The following is an 18195-nucleotide window of genomic DNA, read 5'->3' on the forward strand; positions in this document are numbered from 1 at the left end:
AAGGTACTTAAAATTCATATAAGTGATAGTGCAGTGATTTGGAATTTATCTGGTTATGGAAGATAAGATGTTTTGAACTTGGCCCCAGAAGAGTGAAGAGTTTTCACTGAAGAGAAGAAGAAGAGTGGTTTTATTTTGCCCTCTCAAACTAGAAGTGATGCATAAGGATTAAGTATTCCTTTGGCCGAGCCATATTTTTATGTATAGGAATTTACTTTATACAATTAGTAGAATTCCTCCCCTAGACCTACTGGGTGTGTGGGCTAACCAGGAATTTCTAACAGAGGGTACTGGTTGTATTTCCTTAGTGCTTCCGGAAAGAAGATTCTTCGGTGCTTCTGGAAGGAAGCACTTAAGGAGGTGAACTCTTTAAGGTGTTAGCCATCTTCAGATCTCTACCGCTAGCAGAGGGCTTGACTAATAGTAGCTGGAGCTCAAAAAAATTTATTGAATTCAATTCTCCCACTCAGCTTTTGCTCTAGGCCTCTCTTCAGTTCTTTTAAAATTCTGGTTAGCTTCCTGAAAGCCATCATCTCTGCCTACTTCATTTGTACACATCTCCGTTATAGCTCTTTTCCCATCATATTCAAGTCAGTTGTATAACATGCCTGTCTCTCCTAAGGATTGGTTGCTGCAGAATCCTTAAGAACCCACTATAAGCTTCCCAGGGGAAGCAGTTAATTGGATTAGTGCAGTCAAAACCACAGAGACAGATTTGTGGACAACAGAGCGAACTTTATGCACTGTTTCCATTTGAGGTGGGATAGGGTTCTTCCAATTACTAGTGAAGGAAACAATTCATCTTATTAGTATCACAAAGGGGCTTTGAAAAGCGAAGACTTCCAGCTCCCGCAGAGCTTGATGTACTGGGGCCTGCTGTGCTATGTGGCCGCAAGGTGGCTCCAGAGACTTTTGCATTAAAACAAATGCCATCAAGGTCCTCTGGTACCACTGCTTTCTCCTTACATGGTTTTTCCACCAGACTTTCTCAAACTTAGTGGAAAAAGAAAGGATAATATTTATGTGGTTGGGCTGGTGTTATGGTATTTGAGCATATTCTGCAGTTTAGAGAATTTTCTCTAAATTTTCTCTAGAACTTTCTCTAAACTTCTTTCATGAAGTTTAGAGAAAGTATTAGGCTATGTATGTTTAGGCTCACTTCCATCTGTGTATGTGTCTGTCTATCTATCATCTATCTATCTATCATCTATCTATCTATCTATCTATCTATCATCTATCATCTATCTCATCTATCACTAACATCTGTTTACTTATTGTATATATGCTTGTATCTTTATATAATAATTATCCTTTATTTTCTATATATCTACATCTGTATGTAATATTTATTAAATGCTTACCATTTCAAGGATGTCACATCATCTTATTTGATCTTTATAAAAACCCTTAAAACTAGGTACTTTCTTCTTTTTACTGATGAGGAAATTGAAGCTTAGAGAGGATAAATAATCTTCTTCTGGATATGAAGTCTTTTTACTCTTTATAACCGCAGTATAATGCTTATCATCGCTTCTTTAACTTTCATATCTTTGTGAGTTCAAAATATTTGCAAGAACAGTTAATAGGCAATTATAAGAACAATAATAGTCAATTGATTAGAAAGAGAAGAAAGTTACTGACAAAAATTTTTGTCTCTGACTCCTGACCTGTTAATTATTAGTTTTTTTTTGTGATTGTTGAAATCTTGTCCTTGGTCAAAGTAGACATATCACATCCAAACTCTAATTGTCGCTGAAACACCATATGATCTATGCAGGTTATTGTAGAAAGGTAGTTAAAGAAATCATTCTCTTTCCCAAACAGCTTTAACAGCCCCACTGAAACCTGAGGCATTATTTCAGGGATTGGCTCAAGAATCATGAACGGCAGCAGTGATCTGAGACATTGTGATCTGAGACATTGTGAGAAGATTACTTATTTATTCCTTTTATTCCTGTCACCAGGGCCAAGGACTTCATTCATTCAAGGTGTTGGAATGATTGGTTTATGGCATATACTTAGTTTAGAAGTCCTAGGTAGAGTGAAGGAAAAACTATCTTTCTAAATCTGAGGCTTATGATCTGTAAAATGAGAAAGCAGTTGTCAACATTAAATGAGATAATAAATGTAAAATGCTCCACATAGGGTCTGGCACATAGAAGGTGTTCAACGAATGCCACTATTATTATTGAAGAATAATGGATTGTAGCATTGAAGAAAAGAACTGGCAGAAGGAGAAAGGAAAGGGCAATGAAGAATGAAGGAAGACAACATGTACTAAGGGACTGAGGGGAATAAGAAAGGAGGCCCTTAGTTATATCCAACTAGGCTGAAATAGCTGTTCATTAGTTTCTCAGTCCTGATTACAACCAACCACAAAGGCATACAATTTATTGCAGGAGACTTAGAGATCATCTAATTTAACCATGTTATAGGAGAGGAAACAAGTTCTGGGACTTATTCAAGATCAGCTAGTGACTTAGAGCTCCAGGTATAGAATCCAGGACTCCTGACTTTAATTCTAGTTTGTTTTACTGCTGTTTACTCTGTGTTATGTCAACCAGGACATTTGCAATCATGAGACTGAGATAATTTTTGTTTCTATTGTATGAACTCACTTTAGAGCACTGAGTTGCTGAAACATAATGCCACATGGAATTGAGGCATTATAACTTTAAATCAAAAGGACAACTTACAATGGAGACTTAGTTCTCCTTGACATAGTATCCTCAAGTTCACAGTACATTCAATACATCTCTTCTTAGAAAGATTGCACATAATGTGATTTTCCCCATTATGAAAGAAATATGGCTTCTTTTGTATGTGATCTCTTCAAGATTCTTTCTATTATTTTTACTTATGATATAACAGAGATTTATTTCTTAGTAAGTTCCCAAATAAAAATAGCAGTCACTTGACTTTATGGGATAACATATTTTCAATGGAGTTATGCTTTCAGAGCCTTCTTTAGAAAAAAATGTCACTTACGTAGGTGTATTAGCATCTCTCTTTTATACATATTGCTATTGGACAAACACAAGTGAATGGTTGCGTTTGTCCAATAGCCATGTGTATTGGTTGTAATCAGGACTGAGAAACTAATGAACAGCTATTTCAGCCTAGTTGGATATAACTAAGGGCCTCCTTTTTTATTCCATTGAATGGTTTTTCAAGTTTTAGAGGATGCCAAAATGGAAGGACTCTTTCTTCAAATATGACATTTAAAAATTTTATTTGTAATCTTACGTGTAAAGTAGCTCTATCATTCCTGTTTCATTACTTTGTATGTTTTATATTACTAATTGTTTATGTTGTTCATTCCATGATTTAAATAAATATCTTTTAAAAAATATTATACCTTTTCTCCCACTCTCAGGTATACACATCAACATAAGAAGAAAATTGGAATTGCGATAATACTTTAAAAATTATTTTTATTGTGACTTCCAGTTATAAAAGTACATATTGGTTGAATAAAATGTGGACATTGTAGAACAGAAACAAAAAGAATTAGTGGTAATTTCATCAACCAAATGGAGTTTACCTGTTGAGAATTTGAATTGCCTTTCCAGAGAAAGATAGGCCGTTAGATAGTATTGTTTTGTTTTACGTAACTAGGATTATACTAGATATTGCTGCTTTTTGCCATATAATTGTCACTCAATTTCCTGATCTCTCAGAGCAGTATCTTCATAAAGGAGGTGTGATCTAATGGGAAAAATAGCTCCACAGAGAACAATGCAAAAATCAAGTAATTTCTTCTGATGAAAAGCTTTGGACATGTGACCGTCTCTGTGGGTGCCAGGTATTTTGCTGTCACGAGGTTTAGAAATTTGAAAGTGTTGGGATAGACAAAATCAAGAGGCAGGTTGTTAAGAAGGAAGAGGAAGAAAATACTGATTTTCTTGATAAGTCAAGGACAGTATTTAAATGGAGCTGAGTGTGTTGATTCCATTTTTGTGATTTAACCTATTGAAGCAGCTATTTTCATCAGTGGCACCATTAAAAAACCCTTTAGTTTGTGAGATTTTGTCACTTCAAACAATGCTTCAGTAAACATTCTTGTACTAATCTCCATACTCATAGTGTTTTTGTCACTATGTGGTAGATATCCAAGCAAGAGACTGCCAGGTCTGCGGCTGTATGAATTTTGATTAATAAGCCAGATTACTTCTTTTTAAAATTTTAATTTAATCTTTCATTGGTACATAATATTTGTATATATTTCTGGAGTATATATGAAATTTTGTTTCATGCATAGAATGTGTCACGATCAATTCAAGGTATTTAGGATATCTATTACCTTCAGTATATTTTTTTAAATCTATACTTTCATTAAGACAAAAACTGAGAGTGTAATATCAAGTTTACATTTAAATGAAGTTTCCACAGAAATCTAACACATGCCTAAAAAGATTTTACAATGTAGCTCTAGATGCAAATCTAGACAATATCAAGAACTGATGGATCTCATGTCTCAAGACCGAGCATTTTGGGTATCAGTTACTTCTTAGGATTTCTTAAAAAATTTGTGTGTATTTTAAAGTGAACCACTGACTGCCCAGTATGAAAGTTTCGTCTTCTCCTGAGACCAAGGCGTTTGAAATCACTCAATGCTTGAATCAATTCAGTGAAACTTTGTGCTGGCAGTGACTGAACACTGCCACCAATGGGTTCAAGAGTTCAAAGCTCAAAAAAGGGAACAGCTCCAAGAGTTCTCCCCACTAAGAGCATGGGCCCTTGTCTTTCCCTATTGTCTTATCTCCTCTACTGCCTTCTTCCTCTTCCCCAACACCTCAGCCAGTGGCTTGGATGAACAAGCTGATATTTATAACTTCATTATTGGAAAAAAAAAAGGGTCTTCTAATTTCAGGAATTAGCATCTCTGAGACAGAATGATCTGCTTGTACTGTATACATTCCAATAAAAGACCTTCCCTCCTTAGTCAGTTTCTATCTCCAAAATGGCAACTTCGGTAACTCATGAAGTGGCTTAGTCCTTTGTGGGAAACAGCAACAAGTTTAGGCAGGGAACACATTTGCTGATAAGTTTCAGACATTCACAGCTTTTAAACAGTCTCTCACAGTCCTTATTTATGGTGCCAGTGGCATTTTTTTCAAAGGTAAAATATTCTGGACATAGAAGCAAATCATTAGTTGTCTGTTCTTTCTATTGCTTCACCGTTTCCCCTTTCAGGCCCCAAATTTTAATCAAAATGATGCTACCCATCTCCCTTTCTCCCCTCTCCATCCATCCCACCCTCCCCCAAATAATACATCAGTAATAGCTAAAAACTACACACATGTTATGCTGTAAAAATGCAGGGTTAACACTATTGGCAAGAAGGCTGTGGGTTGTGGAGATGCTCTTTGAAGATCTTCAGTATTTATTTCTCTCCCACACACCCAATTCTGCAAGTTTTGTCCTTCATAGAAGGTTCTTTGCTTTTCTCAGCAAAGTGCAGAAAAGGTTGCCTTGAAATACTAATCCCCCTTCCCCTCTGCTGGGATAGGTGTGCAACCTATACAGCTTGGAATGCTTTGAAGCACTTGGGCTGCTGCAGGGCACAGAAACTATACTGGTTCTTCAAAGGAGATCTCCTCAAGCCACCTCTATGGTGTCAAGACAAGTAGAACTCCTTCCCTTCCCACTTGAAATCCACAGTCAGATGTGACAGGGGCTGGTACTCAGGAGAGTTAATTCTTGTCATCTTTTTTGTCATCATCCTCTGGGATAGGAATGTCACATCAGCCTTTCCTCATAGAAGGATATGACAACCTGTGGGCACTTGACATTGGATTCCTTGGCAGGGACCAGGTTGGCCTCATCAGAGTTCTTCCATTTCATCAGGAACATGAGCTTTCCACTGGAGTCTGTAGCTCCAACAATCTGCTCCAGCTCCAAACCCCAAGCAAAGCGTCGTGGCTTTTCTGACTCTTCTTTCTCCTTCTTTGGTTTGCTCTCCTTGCCCTTATCTTCAGAGTCAGAATAAGCTTTGTGCTTGCCTCCCTCTGATTTATCTGTCTCATGTGCTGTTTTCTGTGACTGCAAAAACTCAGCAGTGAGGTTGGGGTAATCCAGGTTCTCTTCTGGCTCCCATGTGTTGTCCTCATCTGAGTGAGAACCCTTTCCACTTTAGGAGGTATTCCACTTTGCCCTTTACCACTCGACGGTTGAGAACTGTTCCCATCACATATTCTTCTTCTTGTTCTAGCACCTCCTCCGCTAATCATATCTATGTGTTGGGAACATTTCAAGCCCTCTCTTCTAGCTATTTTGAAATATACAATACATTGTTGTTAACTATATTCACCCTACTCAGCTATCAAATATCAGAACTTATTCCTTCATCTATCTATATGTTTGTACTGACTAAACGACGTCTCTTCATCCTCCTGCCTCTGCACCCACACACCCTTCCCGCTTTCACTATCTAGCTCTACCTCTGTAAGATCAACTTTTTGAGCTCTTTTACATGACTGAGAACATGCAACATTTGCCTTTCTGTGCCTGTCTTACTTCACTTAACATAATCACCCATGATTCCATCCATACTGCTGCACATAACATGACTTCATTCTTTTTTAAGGCCAAATAGTACTCCATTGTGTATATATGCCACATTTGCTTTATCCATTCATCTGTTGATGGACAGATGATTCCATATCACTTAGGTTGATTCCACATATTTCCTATTGTGAATAGTGCTGCTGCAGTAAACATGGGGGTGCAAATATCTTTGTGAGATACTGATCTCTTTTTGATAATTATCTAGTAGTGGGATTGCTGGATTGTATGGGACTTCTATTTTTAGCTTTTGAGAAATCCCCATGCTGGTTTCCATAGTGGCCATACCAACTTACATTTCCACTAACAGTGTGTAAGAGTTCCTTTTTCTTGGCATCCTTGCCAATATCTGTTATTAGTAATTTTTTTTTTGGTGTGTTTTAGTAATAGCCATCTAACTGGGTTAAGATGATATTTCATTGTGGTTTTGATATGCATTTCCCCAGTGATTTCCCCTCTGATGGTGTATATGGGCACTGGCTATGGTAGGCATGGACTGGGTGATCCCTAGGTCCCCAGAGGAATGCTTGGGTAGGGGTAGCAGTGGCTATGCTATGGCCCTGCTGCTGGGGAGAGTGGGGTTGCTTTCAGTGGCAGCAGTCAGAAGCATGTGGCTGGTGATGTGGTTTTGGCCCTAGGTGGTGGCTATAGGTGGGGTGATCTTTCCTCAGGGTGCTTTTAAATGTGTGGTGGTCCTGCTACTGGGGGCTGCACAGTTGCTGCCAACAGTTTATGGGTTGGCTCTGGTGGCAGCAGCTGCGGATAGGGGATGTCAACGGGACTCCAGGGTTGTGGACATGCAGGGGCTATTGGGCTGCAGGGCAAGATGCAATCTAGTGGGGATTGGCTGTATAAAATAGTGCCTTGCTGTAACTACTTAGGACTTGGGGAGTGTGTGGTACCTGCTGTGACTTCCCTTTCTAAAGCAATGCCATCACATGGTCTCCAGCACCTCCCTATGTTAGTCTCAGGACCTGGCAGGTCAGGTGGCTCTCCTGTGGCTAGGATTGCAGGAGTTCTTGGTGGGAATGTGGACAGCTAGGGGTCACACTCACTTACCCTTTCCCCAGCATGGGGAGCCTCTCCAGTCTCTTAGTTGATCAGTCTGAGCAGACTGCCTCAGTTCTCTGGCCTTCCTTGCCTCAGTTGTTAATTGCCAACTCTCTGCTGCATTGTAGCATTCCCACTTAGGTGATTTACTCAAAGTGTAATTATCTACTATTTCAGTTCTTCTTTGTGGAGGAGGTGAGTACCAGATGCTTCTAATCACCCAATTTTGAGCCCTTCAAAGGATCAAGCTTTTGATTCACTAATTAACTGGCTGTGCCTGAAGACCCAGTCACAGCTGGGTGGATTTAGGAAGATCTCTGCATCCTTTCAGAAGGAAAACTCAGAGCTCACCAGCCAGTGGATGGACAGGACAGAAAGAACAGAGAAGAAGGTAGAGGACGCTTGCTTACTTGTGTCCAGATCCTTTTTAAAAAATACTCTTAACAGCTAACATTTTGTCTAACAATGCGTTTTCCTGGCAGCCCCACCAATAGTGGGCTTTACTGAACAAGGAATTTGCTAATCTGGTGAATATGTAACCTCATAATATAGCTACTTTATTTTGTTTTTGCTCTACCTGAAAGTTCAAGTATATATATCTCCATAGATTAATTGGCCATTTGGAGTTGCCTTTCTGTAAATTATCAATTCCTATAATTTGCTTGAAGTTCATATTGGTTTGTTTGTGATTTTGTTATCAATTTCGAGAACTTCTGATGGAGGGATTAACAGTTTATCTGATATATATGTCAAAAATATTTTTTCTCAACTTGCTATTCCTCCACCTCCACCTTCTCCTCCTCCTTCTCCTTTTTCTTTTTCGAGACAGGGTTTTGCTCTGTTACTCAAGCTGGCGTGCAGTGGTGTGATCATTTCTCACTGTAGTCTGCCTCAAATTACTGGGCTCAAGAGATCCCCCCTCCCACCTCAGCTTCCCAAAGCACATGAGCCAATGTGCCTGGCATCAACTTGCTATTGCTTTACTGATTTTGTTAGGGTATCTTTTACCATATAATAATTTATTTCTATAAAGTTAAGTAGGCCTAATTTTTTTAAAGGCTTAAAGTTATATATATGTAGTCTTCCAGATTTTTTCTTGTTTTTTTTTTTTTTTTGTTGTTGCTAATTTCATATTTGTCTTTAATGCTTCTCAAATTTAGTTCTCTGTATTGTGCAAGATAGGGATATAATTTTCTTTTCTTTCACATGAGTGGTCAATTATTCCAATCTATTTTTTCCCTATGAAAGATATTTATTATTTTAAAAAATTGAAATGTAATAGTTGTATATATATGGCGGGACATGTGATATTTTGATGCTTGCATACAATGTATAGTAATTAAATCAGAGTAATTGAGATATCTATCACCATAAACATTTATATTTTCTTTGTGTTGAGAACATTTTAATTCTTCTCTTCTGGTTATTTTGAAATATATGATAAATTATTGTTAACTATAACTTACCTATTGTACTACCAAATACTAGAACTGTATTTTTTTTTACCCATTAACCAACTCTTCCTTATCTTCCCACCTACTTCCCTTCCCAACTGGCAACCACCATTCTACTGTCTATCTTTCTAAAGAATTTAAATATCACATTTTTCAGAAATAAATCCTAATATATAGTGGAGTCTCTTTGGGTTTGGCTTCTTTTGTGTTTCACTCTTTGTCCTTTGCGATGCAATTACAAATTGATTTGAATGCAATGGCTTAATGGCACACTTTGATATCTGGTAAGAAAAATTGTCTCATGCTATTTATTTAGCTGTGGTTTTAATGAAGCTATATATGCACACAGTTTAATAGTCAAATAGTTTTATATGGCTTTTTTTCCCCTTCAAAAACTGGTGGTTCTTGCAGGCTCTTCTGTCCTGCTTTCCCTCTTTCAGAGGCAATAATCAAATAACCGATTGATTCCTATTCGATGTTGAATTTTACATTGATATCCTACTATGCAAGATGAGGATTCAGCTCTCTTTTGTTCTCTGTTGTAACCAGGTGTTTCAGGTTCTTGGACCCCCTCCCAGAGGAATGGGGAAGAGGCCATAGAGGAACAGTGGGCCCACCTCAAGTAAGTATCAGACCCAAAGAGTTTTGCAGAAAAGCAATTTATTAGGCAGAGAGAGAGAAAGGGAAGTAGGGAGAGAGAGAAAGTCAGCTCCCATGCTGTCGTGGGAGGGGATCCCAGAGAGGGAAATCAGCACAGGTAAGGGGCAGGGGGTCTTTTAATCTGGGAGTTACTCCCGTCCCATTCAAGTTCTTGTCCAGTGAGAGGAGTTTTTCCAAACTTCCGCTGGAGTCGCTGATCTTTGACTCTGACATCTGATTGGTTGTTCAACCCACAGTCCTCCCATAGCTTTTCGAGGGCTTTCTAAACAAAGGGAGCTCACCTAGGCAGTCTACCTTCCTGCAGGGGCGAAAGTTAGATGAAGACCTCTAAGTTCCCGGATGGAGACGTAAAAGAAGGCAGGTCAGGCATGTTGCTGGGAAGTTCTTGCCTTTGAAACCATTCCCCTTGTGGACCCGGAAGAGAAGTTAACACATTCCTTCCCTGTCCCACCACACATGCACCATACCTATCTTCTCCCCACTTAATGTCATTTTGGTTGGATAACTATTCACTAATTATAACTCTGATACCCTCTTCACTGATGAGGTATTTAGCATTATATGATCATTCTCCATTCTTAAAAAAATTTTTTTTGAGACAGAGTCTCATTCTGTCACCCAGGCTGGAGTGCAGTGGTGCAATCTAGGCTCACTGCAACCTTCGCCTCTGGGGTTCAAGTGATTCTTTTTGTTTCAGTTAAGTTGAGCTCAAACTTAGCTTTGGCCTTCCTTCCCTGCTGTGACAGCCTTGGCTGCCTTGTTTCTCTGCCTGACTCCTGCACAACAGTTGCTTTGACAGAGTTTGTGTCTTTTGGTTCTAGAAAATATTCTTAATTCTCTATTGATGGTTCTCTCTTCATGATTTTCCTTATTTTTCTTTCACGATCATACAGGGACCAGGATTTTCGCTGTTAGATTTATCCTGTGGCTCTGCCGTTTCTGAGGGTTGTGGAATTCTCATCTAGATCTCTGAAGCAGATAGGAAAAGAGAAGGAGAGTCACTTTGGGAGGTTTTTGTGGACCAGGTCTAGAACCAGTATACAGCATTGCATTTATATTCTGTGGAGGAAACACAGTTACACTTAGTTACACACAAATGTAAGGCAAGTTGGGAAAATGTAGTCTAGCATGTGCCTGGGAGGAGAAAAAAAACAAGACTTTGATGAACATAAAGTAGTCTCTACTACTGTTTGCCCTGCTGGTCACTTAGGATCTGTCTCACATTCTTTCTACACATAGGACATATTACCCCAGTCCTTCCCAAAGGCAGATAACCCATCTGGTCACTGCATCCCATTACAACTCGTGGATTTCTGAGAGATAGGCAGTCTTCTCTATGAGGGTTGGATGTATATATTTGTGAACTATTAACATTTGAACAAGGAGGAAAATTATCTGCTCTTCTTACCCCTTCAGTGATGATGGTACAGGGACAAGGAAAGCTCCTATCTGGAAAAGAAAAGGATGGGAGAGATACAGCAATCTCCGGCTCATAACTTCTGAAATTCTGTTAAGCAAGCATTCAAAAGCCTGCCTAACCTGGAGTGGAAGAGATTTCTTAGTTTCCCCTGATTCTTCTGTTGGAGAGGCACTCCTTTGATCACTCTTCATAGCCCTTGGATCTTCTGGGAGGTCCTTTCTTGTCCATTATCCTTTATGCTCAGATCAGAAACAGATTTTGATGATGATACCTTTTTTTGGAAGTGTAAGTGGCATTTACGTCCCTTCCTTTCCAAGTTTTATGTTAAGGCTTTTCCAAGCCAGGCTTTTTAAAACGAGCCTCATAATTTCTTTGGCACTTCTACCAACATTTTGATGGTTTTTGATCTATTTGATTTTAGAAAATTTTATTCTAGTCACCAGTCACATAGATTTTTCCTAGGCATAATTATTAAGGTTTGCCTATTTATTTCTTCACTCTTATATCTCTCTACTTAAACGTGGCTCCTGTGAGTTGTGGCTTATTGGGAGGGTGGTATCTTTGTTCTGAAACCTGTTGCAAAGCTGAGTCACTTAGCAGAAAAAGCTCACTGGACATTGTTCTTCAAAGTGTTAAAAAAAATCTGTCATACTATTTGGGTAAAGAAAAGCCAGATTCTTCAAACCCCGTAAAGTCCTTGGATGTTGGGCTTTTTCTATTCTCTTCTGTTATTGCCTGAAAAACAGGCAAATTCTTGCCTAAACTTCTGTCTTTCATGTCGCACCTTGCTGAAGGCAGGGCAATTGTAGCCAATACACGAGATCTCTCTAAAACTTTCTAAACACTTCCTCTAGGGCTATAGACTCGGTAATCTGTGGCCTGTCTTCAAGTTATCACAGATGGCAGTTTTATCAAATGTTTTACCTAGCATCACGGGGTCGACAGCCTTCCACCCTGCCCTGTTTGTTTACTTAGATGCCATCTCAACTCTGAATATTTTAGTTTAGTTTAGTTTTGTTATAATACAGTCCCATTTCAGGGTAATAGGTTCTATGTAGGTTAAAATATGAAATAGTTGTGGTAAATTCTCGAATCATAGTGGCTTAATACAGTAAAAGCTTAAACCTTGCTTACCTGAAGTCTAGTGTATTCAGCAGACAGCCTTGTATATAGTTATTTAGGGAATGAAGTTCTTTCAGTTTAGTGGTATCAAAGTTTATACTGGATCCTTTGCATCTGATTGGCAAAAAGGGGAAAATGAGATATTTTCCTATAGGAAGTTTTGGTGAAACACCTCACTCTCATCTACATTTTAATGGCTAGAATTCAGTCACATGGTGAAACTTCATTGCAAGGGAGGCTGACGAGTGTGGTCTAGGTGTGTTCCCAGAAGGAAAAGGAAGCTGACTTTGATGAAAACGTAGCACTAGCTGCCACCTGTTTTGTTTTGCCATCTTTAGAGACTAAGCCTTCCCCTGCCAGGATTGGAGAAGGGCAGTTTTCTGCCTGTTCTGAGTGGAGTTGAGATTTAGGATCTAATTGGTTCTTAAATAGATTCTCAACCAATATAAGCGGTCTAGCGACCAAACCTTCAATCTTTGCTCTTGTCTCCTGTTCTTCCAGAGGTAGGTTTGATATTGCAATTCCTGATCCCTTTGGGGTTTTGGCAGTGTAAATTTGTTTGTCATGACTTTCTACAATGCTGATTTAGGTTTTAGTTTTTTTCAGATCTGATAGATGATTTGCAAAACATCCATCTGTTTTTTAATTTCCCCAATTTTGTTGCTACTGTGTACTCTTCTGTTTTCTCTGTCATTGTGGGTTTGAGACTTACAGAAAATTCCCTGTGAAACCATTTTAGTAAGTCTTTAGGAAAGAAGAGGGGTAACTACATGTATTTAATCCAACATCTTTTCCCCCCTCAGTACTTTTCATAATTTTCTTGGAATAACTTGGAATAATCTTTACAGGAAATGTTTGAATATATTTTGATATATTAGTAGCAGTATAGATATACATCCAGTAGAAAGAATGTAAGCCCCTTTACATGTAACTTAAAGGGATGTCCAGTGTACTGTGTTAAAAAAAAGAGCTGGACAGTAGTTAGAGTGGTAAAATCAGCTCTTATACAGGAATTATTGCAGTCAGAAAAAAGAGATTTTACTATAAAAATGAAATCAATTCCAAATACAGCAAGGACAAGTGGGGATTTATAGCCAAGAAGCAGGATGGGGGCTGGTGGATAGAAAATTACCGAAAGATACTTCCTCTTAGGTGGATAGAAATTACTAAGAGGAAACACCAAGGATAAGGGGGATTCTGGCTAAACTGACTTGACAGGATTCTTCTAAAACTGAGTGACACGGGCTTGAGAAGGATGGACATGAAAACCAAGGCCAAAGTTTAGTTGAGAAGATAGCTTAGAGAAACCTGACTAAGATGGTTCGTCAAGGAAAGAGTGGTCAAGGAAAGAGTTTTTGTCAACTGTTAAATGACTTAATAAAGGTTGTGTGTGGGTGTGTATGCATGTGTGTGTGTGTAAAACATGGTTTTGTGACTACAGGAAAGGATCCACTTCAGCTGATTAACATTGGTTCCCTGGCTGGGGAAAGGAGTCATGTGCTTGGGAGGAGAAAGTAGAGTGGAGAAAACAGGCAAGTGAAAGAAAAGTCAACTATTTAAAGAAAGGAGTCTACAAAGATAGCATTTGTCGTGTCATTCCATTGATTTAAAATTTACAATGTATACAGATATGCATATACTATATGTCTAAAAACACGTTTGAAAGAGTGCTAAAGATATGTTAATTTTGGTGTGGCAGATTATAAATGGCTATGAATTTCTTGACATGCCTGTTATCAAAAGGTGGGCAACTGTGAACCTTTGTCTTGGACCTGGGCGAGCTCTGTGACTGCTTTCACCCAAGAACATAGCAGAGGTGATGTTCTACCAGTTTCCAGGGTTAGGCCTAAAAAGAAAAGTATCTTCCAATTTCTTCTTTTGGAACATTGGCTCTTGGAGCCCTGAGCCACCATGTAAGAAGTCTGACAGCCCCAGGCCCTAGAGGATGAAGTGACATGTAAAGAGAGAGGCCAAAGAGCTAGTCATGTGTGTGAAGAAGACACCTTTGAAAAAAATGTTTCTAAAGCCATGCTTGAAAAGATGCTTACCACAATGATAATAATGTATCATGTTTGAGCTAGCATTTTAGATGATTTACTTTCTTGCTCAGACTTACAAAAGAGATTATATAGTGATGTAGTTGAAAGTATGGATACTGAAGCCAGACTACCTGCGTTCAAATACCACATCTGTCACTCATTAATCTGGGACAAGTTAACTAACTGCTGTGCCTCAATTTCCTTTTCTATGAAATGGGGATAATAGTACCTGCCTGATGAGATTGTTATGAAGATTAAATGAACTAATTCACATAAGGAACTTACAAGAGTGTCTGATAAGTGTTAACTACCATTAGCAATAATGTATTATTCAAATTATTTTCTCTGAGCTTATGGAAAAAAAGACACCAAGGATGGCAATATGGAAACACACTAGCCTTCACTCCTAAATTCTTTGTTAATGAACTCTATATATAGACTTAAGGAAGTACAGATAAAGTCTCACACATAAGGACTTTTGAGGTTTATGGCATTTCGTATATATAAAGTACCAGATGGGTACCTACAAGATAGTAAAATATAGCTTAATTCTAATATTTAGGGTAAATCAGGTAGGAGCCACAGTTTTATGAGCTGCAAGAAAATTAAGTAATCCCCAAAAGTTGAATAACTTGAAGATTAGGATTGTGACCAGCAATGGAAAGGAGTTAAATGCCAATGTTCTTTAAGAAGTTAGAAGAACGTTTCGGTTTCTGACGCTTACGTTTCTGTAGGAAAACTATGGTGTTTAATGAACTCTTTGGTTAGATCCTATCTCACCGAAGTTTTAACTCCAGTTTATTGGGAAATATTTTTCCTCTGAAATTGAATTTATGACTATAAAGGTAATAAATGAGAAACATAGAATTCCATCCATTGCTTTATCTAAAATAAAGCATTATCTATAGATCAGTTTCCCAAAAACTGTGCCAAGGCAAGTAAATTAAGTGGAAAAGAAATTCTGATGATAGATACAGGCCAATAAAACTTACTGTGAACGTATTTTGGATTTCAATCATACACATTGACTTTTTACCTTTATTTGAATGCATTTATTAGCTGTGCTGCAATCTTCATTCTGGCTATACTGAAATGCCCAAATTATATGGTAATAAGATGCATATGACCCAGTTCTCAAAAATTATTAAACTACAAATGGTTCTTTCTCCACGATATTTTCATGTTAGAGGGTAAAATATATTGTTTTATCTTCTTGAGATAAATTTCATAAATTTCATAAATTTTGATCTTGACAGGGAATGAAGAGAATATAGGAAATGAACATAATTTCCCCTTTCCTAGGGTAATGTCAAATAATGTCTCAATTCTGGTCTTCATTTGTACAAGGGATGTACATTTGAGTGTCTAATCTATGTAAACCAGTCTGTAGAATTTAATGGAAGATTTAAAGATTCAAAAGGAGCTGAAGCCTCATTTTGAAGGCAAATTATATGTAACTATGATATAAGGCAATATGAGGTAAGAGCTATATTATTTTATGTAATACATATATTATGACCTAATTCTAAAAAGAGAATATCAGAAGTCAAGAATGCAATAGAGATAAAAATCCACAGTATTGTGGGATCCCGGAGAATGAAAATATTATTTTTACCCAGGAGAATCAGGTAAGGTATTTTAGCTGGGTCCTGAGAATAACCAGGATTTTGAGTAATAGAGAAGGGACCATGTAAACAAAAGTGTGTGAATGTCTAATACAACCAGCCAATGGCATAGGATCTGTTTGGGTCACAATATATGAAGATAGGCAGTAAAGCTCCAACTGTACTAACGTGTGGTAATTCAGATGTTTGAAGACTTGGCCCTGACTTTTTAGGCACATTCAGCGATTAGCCTAGATTAGCAGTCTCCAAATTATCTTATTTAGAAAACTAGTTCAACAAAGTATCTGGAGGTATTCTAAGAAAAAAATGGTTCCATAATTAAAGAGGTTTTGGAAATCTTAGGCTGAAACAACCTAGACAAAACAGGACTTTTCAGCACCTTTACTATGCTAGTATGCTGAGTTAATCTTCTAATGTGAATTCTTGACTATCTTTCAGTGTTTCGAAAATATTGTTTAGTTTGTTTGAAACACCTGATATTCATACTAGGTCTCTTTAATTAATGTAATTTAACTTACTGTTTTTTTCTTCTTTTCTTTCTTTTTTTCTCTTCTTCCGTCCCTGTTTCTTTCCCCTCTCTTAATTTTTTCTATTCCAAGGAATTTAAAAATTATAATTTTAAGAACTCTGTGACCTCAAAGTTTGTGCTGATTATAGAAAATGAAGTATATCTCTTTAAGAAATTGATTCTTAAAATACTGATAAAAATCAGTATTTGCCCCTGTTGAAATGATCTCTGATCTTACACTACTATCCTTCTAATGATGGCATATATTTGTTCTTACATTCTTAATGTAAAAATAATTCCTTCTAATTAGAAGAGGATATCTTTATATTTTTTCTCTAATGTTAACCTGGAGTGCAGCTTCTGAGTGGTGAGGAAAAAAATGGGACACTTGTCTGCCAGATCAGCTGAATCACTCTGCAGGTCAATTGGTGATACGTTTCCATCAGACTCCCTAAAATTATTATCTTTTTGGGTTGCTTTCAGGCTTGCTAAATGCTTGCACTGAAAATCAAGCATTTTTCTCATTGTCGTTAAAGTATGTAAGAGGTAGAGCTAGAATTAGCACCCAGGAATCTCTGATTTCAAAATTTTATTTGCCTGCTGCTATGGCAAATTAGAACTAGCACCAAAGAGAGGCTAACATCCTTTATGTCTATCCTGATAATCTATAAAATCTGAGAAACATATGTTAGGCTCTGATCCATAGTTTTGAAATAATTTCTTTGTAGAGGTGGCAATTAACATTCAAACAACAGACAAGCAAATAGAAAACACACAAATAGAACAGAGAAATGAAAAAATGTAGTTTTTAAATATTGTAAACAAATGATATCTTTTGGGATCCAGTAATAATGACATCACTATGCATATGAATGAGAGATAAAATCTCATTTGGAATAAATAAAAACCCTTTTGAGATTGACACATCCTCCTAAAAAAATTTAGGAGAAGAAATTGTTTATCGATTGTGGCAAATTTAAAGACTATTGGTAGAGAACTCTATACCATTTAGAAGACATTTTAAAGGAATAAATACTGTAAAAATATAAGCATAAAACAAGAAAGATAAAAATAGAAATGAGTAACATTCCTTTGTGAGAGGAAGAGAACACATGATATAAAGTAGTGTAGCAATAAAAAGAAATCTTTAATTGGAGCACTGAGAGACATTAAATTTTCTTTTACACAAGTTTAGTGGAGACCAGTCACTTTTAAGTACATGCTCCTCAGGGTGTATTGGGACTAGAGGTGTGAATAAGGAACCAGCTAACGTGTGGAATTGGTTTTTTAAAAATGTGAAAATGCTTAAGGTTGACATTTGTTAAAACCCATTCCACTAAAATGGTATAATTTTTAATAAATACACAAGAAACTAAAATGTCAAAAGATAAATCAATCTTCTCTTTTCAGACCTTTTGGAGCTGTGCTATTCTCACCCCTACTGTGACTCTTTCACTTGAAAATTATTCACAACAAAAGGACAAGTCTCTCATTTTTGTGGCCACAGGGAATAAGAGAGATGCTATTTAAATTGTAAAAGTCCTCTTAAAAATGCTTTCTTTGTAATAAAGACGGTACTTAAATTTGAAGAACAATTCCTTTTTACATTTGTTACCTAATATGCTGCACAGTTTCAATTGATCATCTTGATGGCTTTCATTATTAAATATGGAATAAATTCCCCTTTTCTCCATTAGGCTATTTAACTTTAATTTTCATAATGAATTGCAGTAGGAAAGGTTAAGGGTTA

The 18195-nt window shown here is 37.4% G+C and overlaps 1 long non-coding RNA gene and 1 pseudogene across 1 annotated transcript; one reads left to right on the forward strand and one right to left on the reverse strand.

Moving 5' to 3' along the window:
- Window positions 1-5696: 5696 nt before the first annotated feature.
- On the reverse strand, window positions 5697-9127 carry LOC118143861 (chromobox protein homolog 1 pseudogene; annotated as a pseudogene).
- Window positions 9128-9620: 493 nt separating this feature from the next.
- Window positions 9621-17517, forward strand: LOC144578377 (uncharacterized). The gene is made up of 2 exons (XR_013524012.1): window positions 9621-9693; window positions 13715-17517. It is a non-coding gene; the product is annotated as an uncharacterized LOC144578377 (long non-coding RNA).
- Window positions 17518-18195: the final 678 nt, after the last annotated feature.

Source organism: Callithrix jacchus, chromosome 11 (assembly GCF_049354715.1).
Source record: "Callithrix jacchus isolate 240 chromosome 11, calJac240_pri, whole genome shotgun sequence".
Taxonomy (NCBI): domain Eukaryota; kingdom Metazoa; phylum Chordata; class Mammalia; order Primates; family Cebidae; genus Callithrix; species Callithrix jacchus.